General features: G+C 41.2%; 1 long non-coding RNA gene across 1 annotated transcript; it reads right to left on the reverse strand.

Annotated features, from left to right (window-relative positions):
* Positions 1-2,245: 2,245 nt before the first annotated feature.
* LOC136844235 (uncharacterized) lies at positions 2,246-12,035 on the reverse strand. The gene is made up of 2 exons (XR_010854786.1): positions 11,958-12,035; positions 2,246-2,337 (listed from the first exon to the last, which is right to left on the reverse strand). It is a non-coding gene; the product is annotated as an uncharacterized lncRNA (long non-coding RNA).
* Positions 12,036-13,866: the final 1,831 nt, after the last annotated feature.

Raw genomic sequence — 13,866 nt, forward strand, 5'->3', positions numbered from 1 at the left:
CGAGTAGGAAGAAGGGGAACTGTATCTAGATATAAGTTCATGTTGATTCCCCGAAGAGAGAGGAGACAATGATTTATCCAGAGGACTTGGGTCAAGACGGAGATTTCTTCAATAGACCACAAGCATAGGTCCCGGCGCTTAAGTGTGGCTAAAGAATCTTCCTGTTTTGATGAAGAAGGCGTAGAAATAGCTGATGAAGTCATTGGTTGAACAGCTGGGAATTTGGTTGCATCCTGCATATCCAGGAGTTGACCATCAGGGCAATGTAGAGCTGAAGTCTGGCATGAGACGGAGGTGAATGGCTCCATTGGCAGAATTCTGGTGAAAATCGGCGGGTGCCGGGCACTCATTGGCGAAATTCTGGTGTGAGTGGGCGGGCTCTCACCCGTGGAAGTCTGGCAAGAGTTGGTGGGCTCTTGGAAGAAGATAGTTGCTTAGAACGCTTATAGCACTCAGGACTGTCTTCAAAGAAATAAGCAGGAGAATCAGGCTGGACTTTAAAGCTGCAGGATGGTTGAAGGCTAGTGTCTCTATACCTCTTGACAGCCAGGGGAGAAGAATTGCTAATATTCGCATGTCTCTTGAGTGGGTGTGAAGAAGAGTATCGATATGGCTTCTGGCGGACTGGAAGGTTCGAATCAGAAAGTCGATTCACAGGAACGCCAAAATGCCAGGTAGGTCAATGAATGCAAACATTAGTTCAGATATAAATGCTCAGCCTCCAATTCAGGTATCAGTACCCCCCAAAGATGAGCAGCCCTGTCTCTAGGCACCTTCTCCTGACAAGCAGCCCTAGGGAGTTGTTTGGGTGCTTTCTCCCCAAATTAGGGAGGACTCAATACTCAAGAGCACATTAATGCTCTCATAAGAGAGGGAAAATACCAACACACCTCCCCACTTTCCAATAGGAGAAGAGGGAGACCACCTCCCCCTTTTCCCCTCCAGTTACAAGACATGCTGAAATACCTAGCAATAGGTATGAAATATACTCTCGAAACAAAGTTGATGGATCAAAATCACCTAATGAGATAACTCACTCAAAAATCACAATCTACACCACAATCCTTGCTTATCAGATAAGCTACATAATGTTATAAGAGTGTAAAACCAAAAATATCTCGACCATACAGTCAACCCTCGTTAAGGCCTGACCTCATTAGCCTGGACATCGGATAAGACGGACACCGAAGAGGGTCGGCTGATTTAAAATATGTAATGTTGACCACGATTTAAGATAGTTACTGTTCCTTAGTCGAAGCCTGGGAGCACGACAGGCTCGACGGAGGGGCAACTGCCCGTGGGCAAACCCCGTCAGCCTCCCTTGGACCTCTGGTATGTCTTCTCCCCAGTGCAGGGAGTGGGACAGTGACCGTCTAGGATCACTGGTGGGACGGACAGCCACCTCCTCAAAATTCACAGCACTATCACTTCTCAATGCACTGTCAACACTTACATTTTTTCATTAGAGATTTAATAGCTGAACCCTTTTCCACAATGGTACTAGATAATACAGTAAATTTCTGATCAAACCTAGATTTGAGGCTGGCAATGGCACTAAGAGCGGAATCATGGAAACCTGGAACAGGAGCAGACGGTAAAGTATGAGTAGTTAGGACAGGAGGAGGAGGAGGAACTGGAGGCGTGATAGTTCTGTCATCCCCTACATCTTCCAAAGTCACGGATTCTGCATTAGCCCTACTTTCAGCCCTAATGGCTGCTTTCCTCTTCTTATCCCTTTCTAATTTGTCTAGATGAGATTTCAATGTTTTCCATTTCTTATCCTCCCAATCCTGACACACTATGCAAGTATTATTCTTACTACATTCTTGCCCCCTACATTTAGTGCATTTTGTATGAGAATCGTAAGAAAGCTTAGTTAGCCTAGTTCTACAACCCTCGGAACAAAAGCGAATACTAGATGAACTGGAATCCGACATCATTGACTAAATAAACTCAAGTTAACTTGAACAAAATTCAAACAATGGCAACAAGCCACAAAGCAACAAATTCTGAGTACTTCACCAAAATTCATGCAAAACAAAGCCGAAAGGCGAAGAAGCAGCAGCAGCGTGAAAACTTCCAATGTCAACCGAAGCTGGCAGAAAACGAACTGAGCTATCCACTGGTTTGTTTCCTCGAGTCCCAGATGGCGGCGGGACGTTGTCACCTACACACTAACGATAACAGCGCCACCACACGAATTTTGAATTTCTAAGTTGCCGTAGGTTAGGGAACCATAGCTATGTAATTACTTGCTAAGCTACTTATATAAAAACCAATATTCTGACATCACCTTTCCTTCATGAAGGGAGACCACTCAACAGTGCAGGAACTCACCTGTAAAGAGAAAAAAGACAACTGAAAAAGATGAATCAAAATGAGATCATTAACTTATAAGTCTATAGTCACTTATGCCAACAAAGAAATTAAAACTGTTGGTAAAAAAAATCTAGTAAATACAGGAACCACACGGTTATAAAACGTTTTATCAAATGACACTTTTCAAATATATTCATCAAATTATTTGATCAAATGACAATGTTCTGTGAAATGATTTTGATCAAATGACAACGCGCCGACCTTACGGAAGAAATAGGGCCCCAAAACGGCAGAATAATCATAATTTGAAGGTTTTTTGATGTAAAACTCAATAATAATGACAGTTTACATCGTTTTCAATGCAAATAGCATTAAAAGTAAATGTTTTCTTATGATTTTTGACGATTTTCGACGATTTTCCAAATGACACCTTGACGCTTAGATCAAATAAATTTGATCAAATGACACCTTGACCTTGTACTCAAGCAAATCTAGTATATACTGAACCACAAAATTATAAAATTTGATCAAATGACACCTTGACCTTATCAAATAAATTTGATCAAATGACACCTTGACCTTATCATCAAATAAATTTGATCAAATGACACCTTGACCTTATCAAATAAATTTGATCAAATGACACCTTGACCTTATCAAATATTTGATCAAATGACACCTTGACCTTATCAAATAAATCTGATCAAATGACACCTTGACCTTATCAAATATATTTGATCAAATGACACCTTGACCTTATCAAATATATTTGATCAAATGACACCTTGACCTTATCAAATATATTTGATCAAACTTATCAAACCTTATCAAATGGGTTTGATCATGAATTTGAAATGACCTTATTGTGAAATAAATTTGATCAAATGATTGACCTTATTGTGAAATAAATTTGATCAAATGACACCTTGACCTTATTGTCAAATAAATATGACAGAATAACACCCTTAACTTACTGTCAAATAAATTTGATCAAATGACACCTTGACCTTATCATCGAATATGACAAACAAAAATAATGACGCCTAAACTCATCTAGTTACCAGCCTATTAAAAATACAAATCAGTAAAATATTACTTATATGATTATTAATATTACCATCAAAGTGGTTAAACCAGACCACTGAGCTGACTAACTGTCAACTCCCACAAGGCTGGTCCAAAGGGTCTAGGCCAGAGGCCAAGCACTGGGACCAAATAGGTCATTTGGCGTGGTGATTGACTGATTGGCTGATTATGAAATTTAGGTCTTGAAGACCAAGCGCCGGAACCCATCAGGATTATTCAGCGCCATAATGAAGGTGAAACGTATAAATTAATGATATGTTTGATAATGAATAGATGAATGATGATGTACTAGTAAAATTCAGTGTTAAAATATGGACGTAAAAAATTGAGAATGATATTGGATAGAACCAACAGAAAATAAGTATATATTACACTTTTATATTCAAAATATATACTTAATATACTAAATAAATATCACTAAAATCTTTATTAAATATACCAAGATCATATCTCATTAAAATAACCAGATTCTTTCAGATAACCCATAAGGTTATCTACCTCAATGTGATCATTCAAAATTTTTAAAATGGTCTTCCCAGTTAGTAAGTATCTTGCCTAAGGCAAATCAATTTTGGACATTGCACTAGCATGTGCTCAATGGATAGCGGTCCACCACAGTGAGCACAAACTGGGGCACTGGTTCCCTCTAAAATATGGCTATGAGTGAAGCGGGTATGGCCAATCCTAAGCTGTGTGGGGATGATCTCAACTCTTCTGTTAAGATTAAAACGAACTCCAAAAATCGATATTTTAATGTTTCTGTACTTCCTATTTGTGGATAAAATGGGGGAAGTCCATCTCTGCTTCCATTTTGTATGAATGTATTGTCTGATATCTGGTTTAACCAGCGATACCTATATATACCTATAAATATACTGCATTTCATTATTTTTATAAAGAGTATGGATAATAAACCAATGTAGAAATGTTTGAATTAAAGCTCATGGTAAAAGATGAAAAATGAAGAATAAAACATGATAAAAATTATAGAATTCAGCCGCATATCTAGATGCCTAGGCAGAGACAAATGCATAATTGTTAAGTAAAATGAAGTGGAGTCTCCAAAATGAAGATAAGATTTTTTCTTTTTCATGTTTTTTTATTTCACTTTATTCATTATAGTTTATTATTATCTATATTAATATACTGTACTGTTAAATAAATGGGAGATGATTGAGATCGTCAGTAATAAAACAGTGGGACAATTAAGACCATAAGTTCACTAACACATTTTTGTTTTCAACAAAAACATTCCATAAAATGCAAAAATATACATGATCAAAATAACTGTAATTCAACTTGTGAATTTTAACGATAAGACTATAGAATACATTTCATCATATCGATCTTGGAGAGGTTGTTTTTTATTGTTACTGACGTCGTCATTAGTTTGCAGTCGTAAATCTGAGGAGGGTCCAGGAATTGGATTCGCAAGTGATGACACATTAACACAACAGACTGTTGTGGGATTTTTCATACCATTATATTAAAGTTAAAATTATTGTTGAATTCATGTTTTCATGAAGAAACAATTATATAAAGCAAATTGAGTAATTTTTGCCATCAGCAGTCAATCACGTTCATGGCAATGTTCAAATTTAGTGCCGTCACGACATATGTCTATAGAGAGAACGGAGGTCGAGGGCTGTCACTGTCTAGCAGATCTCCATGGCAACCAGCCAGCCAATCAGGTTTTAGCTGCATTCTGTCTGAGAAAGAACTTTTGCTCAGAGAAGCTGACGATGACATAAGTACGTGTGTTTTGAATACAAAACGTAGTTTTTAACAGTGTATATTTTACTGGTTACATGAAGAATATAATGAATTCCTTCTTAATTTGAATGCAAAATTGTTGGTCTAGGGAATCTTCAGCAACAAAATATATATATAAATTTTTTTGCTTTTGAAGATATTTACTAAAACTGCATTGACATACCTTTAAAACTGAATTCTTCTCTTTAATCTCTCAAGGGTAGAATTAGGCTGCATAGAGGAAACTGGCAATTTTTCTCTCCCTCTGTCATTTGGCACATAAACACAGCTAGAATTATGCTGCATGCATAGAGGGGAACTCTCTCTCTCTCTCTCTCTCTCTCTCTCTCTCATGTCATTTGCCACGTAATTTGCCGCGTAAAGCAAGTATTGTTCAGTAACTCGGCTTTTTCTTCCTAAAGTTTACCTTTGTCATGTCTTTTCTTCCCTAAAAACATACAGAGCATCGTACTGTAGCTACCAGTCGGGCAGCAGATAGGTAAAACTGCTAATGCTCAGTGATTGGCTACGATACTTCCTACCGTTACAGACGGTAGCGTTTCTTAATGATGGTACATACCGTGCGCAAGTTAAATTGGTTATAAGTTAAAAGCATTTCAGTTCAGTACAGTATAAATACAGAACAGTGTACAGGCAGTTCCCGGTTTACGACGGGTCCAGCTTACGAGGTTACAACGCTTTTCAAATACATTCATCAGAAATTATTTCCCAGTTTACGACGCATGTTCGGGGTTACGACGCGTTGTACGCCGATCCGACAGAAGAAATATGGTTCCAAAATGGCATGATAATAAGAATGTGGAGTTTTTTTTATGAAAAACTCAGTAAAAATGAAGTTTACATTGTTTTCAATACACCCAAAGCATTAAAAGTAAGATTTCTTAGGACATTTGAAGATTTTTGGTTTCTGACGTGGCGTAAAAACGGAACCCCGTCGTAAACCAGGGGACTGTCGTCTATAAAAATATAAATATAAATGACATGTTTTTATTTACATTTGGTAAATGAAAAGGAAAATGGTAAACGACGAGCAAAGGAACAGTAACTATCTTAAATCGTGGTCAAATATTACGTATTTTAAATCAGCTGACCCTCTTTGGTGTCCGTCTTATCCGATGTCCAGGCTAATGAGGTCAGGCCTTAACGAGGGTTGACTGTATGGTCGAGATATTTTTGGTTTTACACTCTTTATAACATTATGTAGCTTACCTGATAAGCGAGGATTGTGGTGTAGATTGTGATTTTAGAGTGAATTATCTCATTAGGCAATTTTGATCCACCAACTTTGTTTCGAGAGTAGGCTATATTTCATACCTATTGCTTGGTATTTCAGCATGTTTGTAACTGGAGGAAAAGGAGGTGGTCTCCCTCTTCTCCTATTGGAAAGTGGGGAGGTGTGTTGGTATTTTCCCTCTCTTATGAGAGCATTAACGTGCTCTTGAGTATTGAGTTCCTCCCTAAATTGGGCAGAGAAAGCACCCAAGACAACTGCCTAGGGCTGCTCATCTTAGGAGAAGGTGCAGAGAGACAGGGAGTAATATCCAAAATTGGGGTACAGTACTGATATCTGAATTGGAGGCTGAGCATTTATATCTGAACTTATGTTTGCACTCATTGACCTTCCTGGGATTTTTGGTTTATCTTGCTTGCTGATATTTGATTTCAAGGCATTAGCATAATTCTTTTCCTTATTCAAGTCTTCCAGCATAACCCACACTTATATACTCTGCACCAGAATTTATTAGAGCTGCTGTTTCCTTCTGAACATGTGAGTATTTTCTATCACTGGATTTATGACCCAGATTACAATTAACGCAATGCATGCCCATGTGCATTCACCACGTGCTGGCGCAGAACAGTTGTCACACAACTTGTCACTTTCACAGACTTGACGGATGACCACATCTGAAACAGTTGAAGCACTGCAATGGTTGTTGTTTGTATGGGCACACCAACACCCTTTCATTTTCTATATACAAATGAGAGGGAACATTATGACCCTCAAAAGTAATACTTTGGAATTTTATGTACCTGCCAAACCTGTTTTGGACACATATCTACTATCTTCTCTTTTTTGAAGTCATAAATCCCTGCTGAAGATTACCCCTCTTCCATAACTATAATTAAATATGGGCTTTGATATCTACTACCATTTCACAGTCATCTACTTTTAAACTGCAAAGCATAAGTGATTGTGTTTGGGATTTTGCATGGATAAGAACAGATTCCTTACCAAATCTAGAAATGTCACCATTTCCTATAGTGCCTACTTTCTTTGGCAGACAAAATAATTATAATCCTCCTCTTTTGCAGTTGCTCTAAGCCATTGGGGGAGTTGAGGTAGTCTCTGCAGATATTTTCAAGAGTCAGAGACTGAAATTAAAATCTGCACAAAGACATATGCCTTCATACTGGAATACACTCATACAATAAATACAACAAGTGTCCATGTGTCAGACAAGCATGGCCTATTCTGAGACGTGTTAGAATTACTTGTGTGCATCTCTCTCTCTCTCTCTCTCTCTCTCTCTCTCTCTCTCTCTCTCTCTCTCTCTGATATAATGAACTCCATTTTTCAACTTTAGGTTTTATTTGTTTTATTATTTTCAGGTTTTACCTGTTTTATTATTTTCAGGTTCTGCATTTCATATGTACTGGCATTTGTTTATTATATACCCACCTTTGTGTGTGTTACATAATCAGTAACAGGGATATTCACATCTGATCTTGTCATGTGGGTTGCTTCTTTGGCTGCTTTGTCTGCATCTTCATTTCCTTTGATCCCTACATGGGCAGGGATCCAACATATTTCTACATTTTTTCCATTATTATATAATTTATGGAGAAATAATTTAATTTCTTGTACATCATTATTTTTTATTTGTAATCTGAATAGCTTCTATAGCGCCTCTCGGGTCACTAAAAATCACAAAAATTATTGAATCGGAGAGAACTGTCCCGCCCAGACAAAAGACCATTCACCTGATCGAGTACCCCCTCAGCAAGCGTGGACCACGGCAGCCCCACTGAAGTCTTGGGTTCCTTCTTGGGTCCCCAGTAGGATTCGAGGCGCGACGGACGATCCACAGATGAGGCCGTGGTCCCTTCCCAGAGGTCGTTGTGCTGACGAATCAGTGCAATTATCTTCGCAAACGTCCTCTGTATCTCAATGGTGTCCGCATCCTGGGGAAGAGGATCCTCGAGTCCTTCCAGGGTGCGGTCCTTCCGATCTACTCTCTCTGCAGGAGGGAGAACCTCGGTAGACCCCCGTGATCCTTCCTGCACCACACAGGCATAAGACCTAGTCGAACCGAGGACCGAGCCAGGCACGTACGCCCAGAGTTCTTCCTGTCCGACTCACACCCACTGGAAGGAGCCCAGGAGGTAGAGGGGACAGGTTAGGAGGATCAGGCACTCCCACTGGACTAGCTGGCAGAACCAACAGAGGCAGCAGGCCAGGAGTGGTCACCAACCCGCGCTGGTGACAGCAGCCCGGGTCGAGGAGAGCTCTTTTGACTGGGCAATGAGTTCTCCTGAGGAGAGCGGAGTGGCTCACGTGAGTTGAGTGTTCGGCTCACCCGAACCAGGCTGGCTGCGTGGAAGCGGCCAGGGACTGGGAAGAGTCGAGTGCCCAGCTGGCTGGCACGAACTTGCACTGTCCTCTGAACGCGCCCCAGTCTTCTTTGATGCCGAAACCCCTCGGGAAGACTGAGCAGGGGACTTCATCTCTGCTTCTCCAGGTGTCCAGACCCGAGGAACCGTTGCACCTTCCCAGGAACCTGGCTTGGTACTAGAAGAAGAACCAGCATGAAGAGTCGGAGCACCTGCATGCCCGGACTCTTTCTCTCATCCCATGTCAGAGTCCATACAGAGAGAGGTTTCTCCCGTACCAGACTGGGTTACTCGGGTCTCCTTAGAAACCCGGGTACTCGGACGACTCACGAGCGAGTGTCCGACACGGACCCACTGGCCTTAGAAGCAGGCTTCTTTGGCGCAGCAGGGGAGTGTGAACCGTGGTCTGCATGCCCACAGCTCCCGATACGACTGACCCGGGGGTCAACGCAGCGGTTCCCTGATCCGTGGATCAGGAAGAGCCAACAAGAGATCCCACTGCCTTCCCTGTGGAAGGAGCAGTCCCTTAGAGGTCTCAGTGCGAGACTTCTGGGGGGGTGGGGGGGAAGCAGGCATCTTCTTTGGCTGGGAAGCCTTGGAAGGTGAAGAGGAAGAGGCGGCAGCAGACGACGATGACGAAGATGATGGCGACACATTCCTTGATCTCTTTTTCGCCATCTTCCTCAGGATCGTAGTCAAGTCCCCAAACCAAGGAGGAAACGCAACAGAAGGCACAGGAGCAACTGGGGGGGGTGCATGGAAGTAGGCACAACCCGGGTAGCGGAGATGGTGCTCGGGCCAGTCGCTACCGGGGTAGATACAGCAGTGCGGGAGCCAGTGTTGTGGGTTATCTTCTCCCTTTTTATGTTCTTTGTTATATGTTTGTATGGATTTTAGTCTTTCTCTTCTTACCTTGGTTTCTTTTGAGGTGTCCTTCAGATCGCTTCGCAGATGATGTGCTATCTTTGTATATTTATTATTTTTAAGTACTGATATCTCTCAGAAAGGCGTATAGAGACGAGATCGGTAATTTCTTCACTTTAATTAGTACTTAATATTATAAAGATCAGTACAAAATTAACAAGTTACAATGATAGAAAACGAATCACTCTTGACTCAGTCTATATGGGGAACACGGAAGCGAGGGGAGACGTACTCTCCCTTGAAGGACACAGTTCTGCACTCTCCTCTCGTCGTCGGTCTCTAACCCGTTGACTCCCAGAAAACTTGTTATCTGCAATCTCCACCTCCTTCTAGCCTTATTGGAAGGATTAATCAGCAAGGCCTCCCCTTCAAGTAGCTGATTGGAAGGACTGTAGTGGGTGTGATTCAAATCTCTCCTAGAGGACTTGATTGGAGGTGATCTTAGGAGGGTGTGTGAGAGACCCCTCCCAAACATAATTGATTGGAGGTTGAAGAAGTACATCACTTGGGCCAACCCCCAAATTCCTGGAACTTCCATGAAAACGCCTCCCTGAGAAGGCGGGGCTATAGAACCAGCTGCTGTAAGCTTTTAGGCTGTGCTGACTCATGTTTTGGTTAGCTTCAGTCGCGAGGCCATTATTTCTCACTTTTACAACTGTTTTTATGGCTTCAACACGATATACTGCAATGGTTCATATAAACATCCCTCGTATTGATAACACGATACAACAACAGCATTTGGGCGTTATCACTGTGTTCTTTTCCTCTCTCTTTATTCTTATTTCTCTCTCCTAACTTTTTCTCTTTCTATCTCTCTCTCTTTTCTATCTAATTTCCCTATCTATTGTACACCACAACACCAGGTCAGTCCAGAGACGAAGCCAGGGTCAGAGGCATGGGTGGTGCATGGGGAGCCAGGCCGGGCTGAGTGTCAGGAAAGCAAGGAGCTGGAACCGTGGTCAATAATGAGCGAGGGTCAGCAACAGGAGCAGGCATAGTCATGTAAGGCACCGACGACGTCCCCATGTGCGAGGGGCCAGGCAAGGACAACGGGGCCAGGAACCCAGGAGGCAGAGGCATGGAGTGGAATGTGGCAGGAGCGGCCAAAACCTGGGTGTCGAGGTGTGAGGCCACCGTCACAGGCAGCTTGCCAAAAGACAACATGGTGACAGTGTCGTGGTGGTGGAAGCGGTTGCTGTGTGGATTGTCACCGGAGTGCAAGACAAGTGTGACTCCAGGCCCTCCAGTGACGGAACATCAGACAGACCCAGGTGCAGCCAGGCAGATGTCAGATCAGGTACCTGGCCAACAGACGACACTTCCACCCCCAAAACCTGAGGACAAAGTCGGGTCAAAAAGGGAAGCCCCTACCCACTCCGGGGGAAGAAATTCGCCACCCAGAGTTAGATGCCCCAGAGCAACCACTCCCCTGCGCCCTTCTACACCCGATGAAATGAATGAGGAAGGGGAGTAGTAGTCTTCACCTGAGGGAGAGGCAGCCAGATGGGGCAGCTTGCCGGCAGGGGGGAAAAGATCCCGACAGATCAGCCACCACAGGAGTCGTCGGGGGCGTGTTACCCTCAGACGATTCCTTGGCAGGTTTCCTCCCTTCAAACTTCCTCCACTGCTCGGGAGACCAGGAACAACACTCACTACAAGGCGAAGCGCCCAAACACATATGTCCCTTTCAAATGGGGCAGAGGGCGTGTGGGTCCGTGTCAATGCTAGATCTAAAAGTATGGCATTTTTTGCCTCCAACCCCAGGACACACTCTGGGGATGTAGGGTTTATCAACATCCAAACTTGAAAGTTCCCACCGGGAAAAGCTCAACAGTCGGGCAGAGAGCAAGAGAAACGTCCGCAGTCTACGACGGCCGAAAGCAAATTGGAATGTTCACATCCGGGCTGGCAGTACCCCCGCCTCCCGGACGGTAGTTAACTACCTAACCACCTTGTTCAAAAGTTCAATGGACGTTTCTAGCCTACACTGAAAGTAATTCCTAATGTAAAGGACCAACGGTTTGTATATTGTGTCGGAACAAGTAGAAACAAATCAAGATATTTTCTGAAACAAATCAAGATATCAAGCAAGTTTCCAATTTTAAACTAACAATTTTTCTGCAAGACAGTTTACATTGCATTAATCTGGGAGTAGTATAATTCAACCTTGAAAACATTTATATTTTTAAAATTATAACTTTTCTAAAATTTCAATAAAAATTAACTGCCCTAAGAAGTCTTACCTTCAAAATCAGACATGCAACTTCCCTGGCAAATATTCCTTGAAGTTTCATTTCACTCAGAGAACGGTTCTCGGTCTGAAATAAAAGGAGCATTTTACTACACAAGATCAGATATTTTCAATATTTTTACGATCGGGATGCTCCTTTAATAACAAAACTTTCAACTTTTAGCTCTCATCACCAATCATGTTTAACACCAACAGTATGTATTAACTAATTCAATCTTGAATACAGTAGTGGAGAACCTATCATTAATAAATGCAATGTTTTTCACTTACAGAAGTCTATAATGGCAGATTTAGGATAGAAATTTGGAAATGGAAACAAGTCCAAATCACCGTATTTCATAAGGTTAGAAAAACCTATGCTAAAGCTAACAAGCTTGAAGGCTACACAAATGCAAAAGTACTTCACCTAATTCTGGAGAATCTGACCAAAAAACTGATGAAATAAAGCAAAATAAGCTGCTGAATACATCCGATGTTGCGTAGGAGGCCGGCACAAACGAACTGAGATCTTCCGCTATGTTGTTCTTATTGTTCCCAAATAGTGGGAGGGGCTAGTCACCTGCACGAAACAGCAGAAGTGTTACCTAGTGGGAACTATCATTCATCGGGCAAGCTTTTGGCGCCCAAAACAAAGGAGAGCTTGGTGTCTTGTTTATATAGTAAAGCCCCGTATTTGCGGTCTCACAATTTGTGGATTTCCCTATGGAACATATATACGCATTCACTGAAAATTCGCCCTTTCGCGGTATTTTCCAGAGAAATATTCACTAACTACTGTATTTTCATATTTTCATGACTAAATGCACTTTTTGCGATAAAAATATTAAAATAATCAGGTATTGTACCCAGGCAGTGCTCGAGTTACGATAATTCGATTTTACAATGGGGTGAGCAATAAATACTGATACTACAATATTTAGCGTACAATCAGGCAGTAAGAGACCAAATAACAATACACCAACTTCTTTTCCTCCATCTCTTTATCCCATCTTCTAGTTAACAAGTAAAAGGGAACGATAAAAGTACAGCCATAAACAACTGACCGAGAAACTGTTATTTTGTCTATCACCGAATCGGATAATAACAGCGCTTTTGCTTGTGTTTCAATCATCGTACGGTAATACACAATTACTGTAAGTTACAGTACAAATGACGTTCAGTAGAATAGGACTGATATATTTCTATACCCTTATTTGGTGTGGATAAAAGATCAGCAAGGAAATATATTGCTAAATTTAAGCTGAAAGTTGTAGCTGAAGCTGAGAAAACAATGTTCAAGCTGTTAATGACTATAAATTATTGTGTATCGGCAACATGGATGGAACTTGACCGTAATTAAAACTGGAAAGAGAGTATTTTAATCAAAACTACTGGGCATGAAAGAACACACATTACTGCTGTTTTTATGGCGATAAACGATAAATACGTAAAGCTCGTATCACGATGAAATCCAAGTGAAAATAGCGAACAGAATTTTGATTTTTTTACACAAAACAAACACGCCCAAACTGCCGTCATCTATTTCGACTTAAAAACACTTCTACAGTATAATGAAAAATAACCTTGCCCTGTATAAATAAATTATCTAAAGTTTCATTTATGCTAACTAGAAGCAAGAAAAGCACTCTGAACTGAGTTCAATGCGGTGAAATAAACATCGGGTAAACGATTTCCAAACCAAAACATTGGTAGCAATTTATAATACAAAAGCAATATAAGAATATATACAATATTATTGGATACAGTGAATTAAGGCATAACATTTTAAAAAGTCCATGGAAAAGATGCATATTTGTTTTGTTGATGTTTGTATAATACGATATGTGAATATAGAGTACACTATAATGTAGGCTACGCTACCTTATACCGTATGCATACAATATATCATAGTGTAGACTAAG

The sequence above is a fragment of the Macrobrachium rosenbergii genome, chromosome 12 (assembly GCF_040412425.1).
Source record: "Macrobrachium rosenbergii isolate ZJJX-2024 chromosome 12, ASM4041242v1, whole genome shotgun sequence".
Lineage (NCBI taxonomy): Eukaryota > Metazoa > Arthropoda > Malacostraca > Decapoda > Palaemonidae > Macrobrachium > Macrobrachium rosenbergii.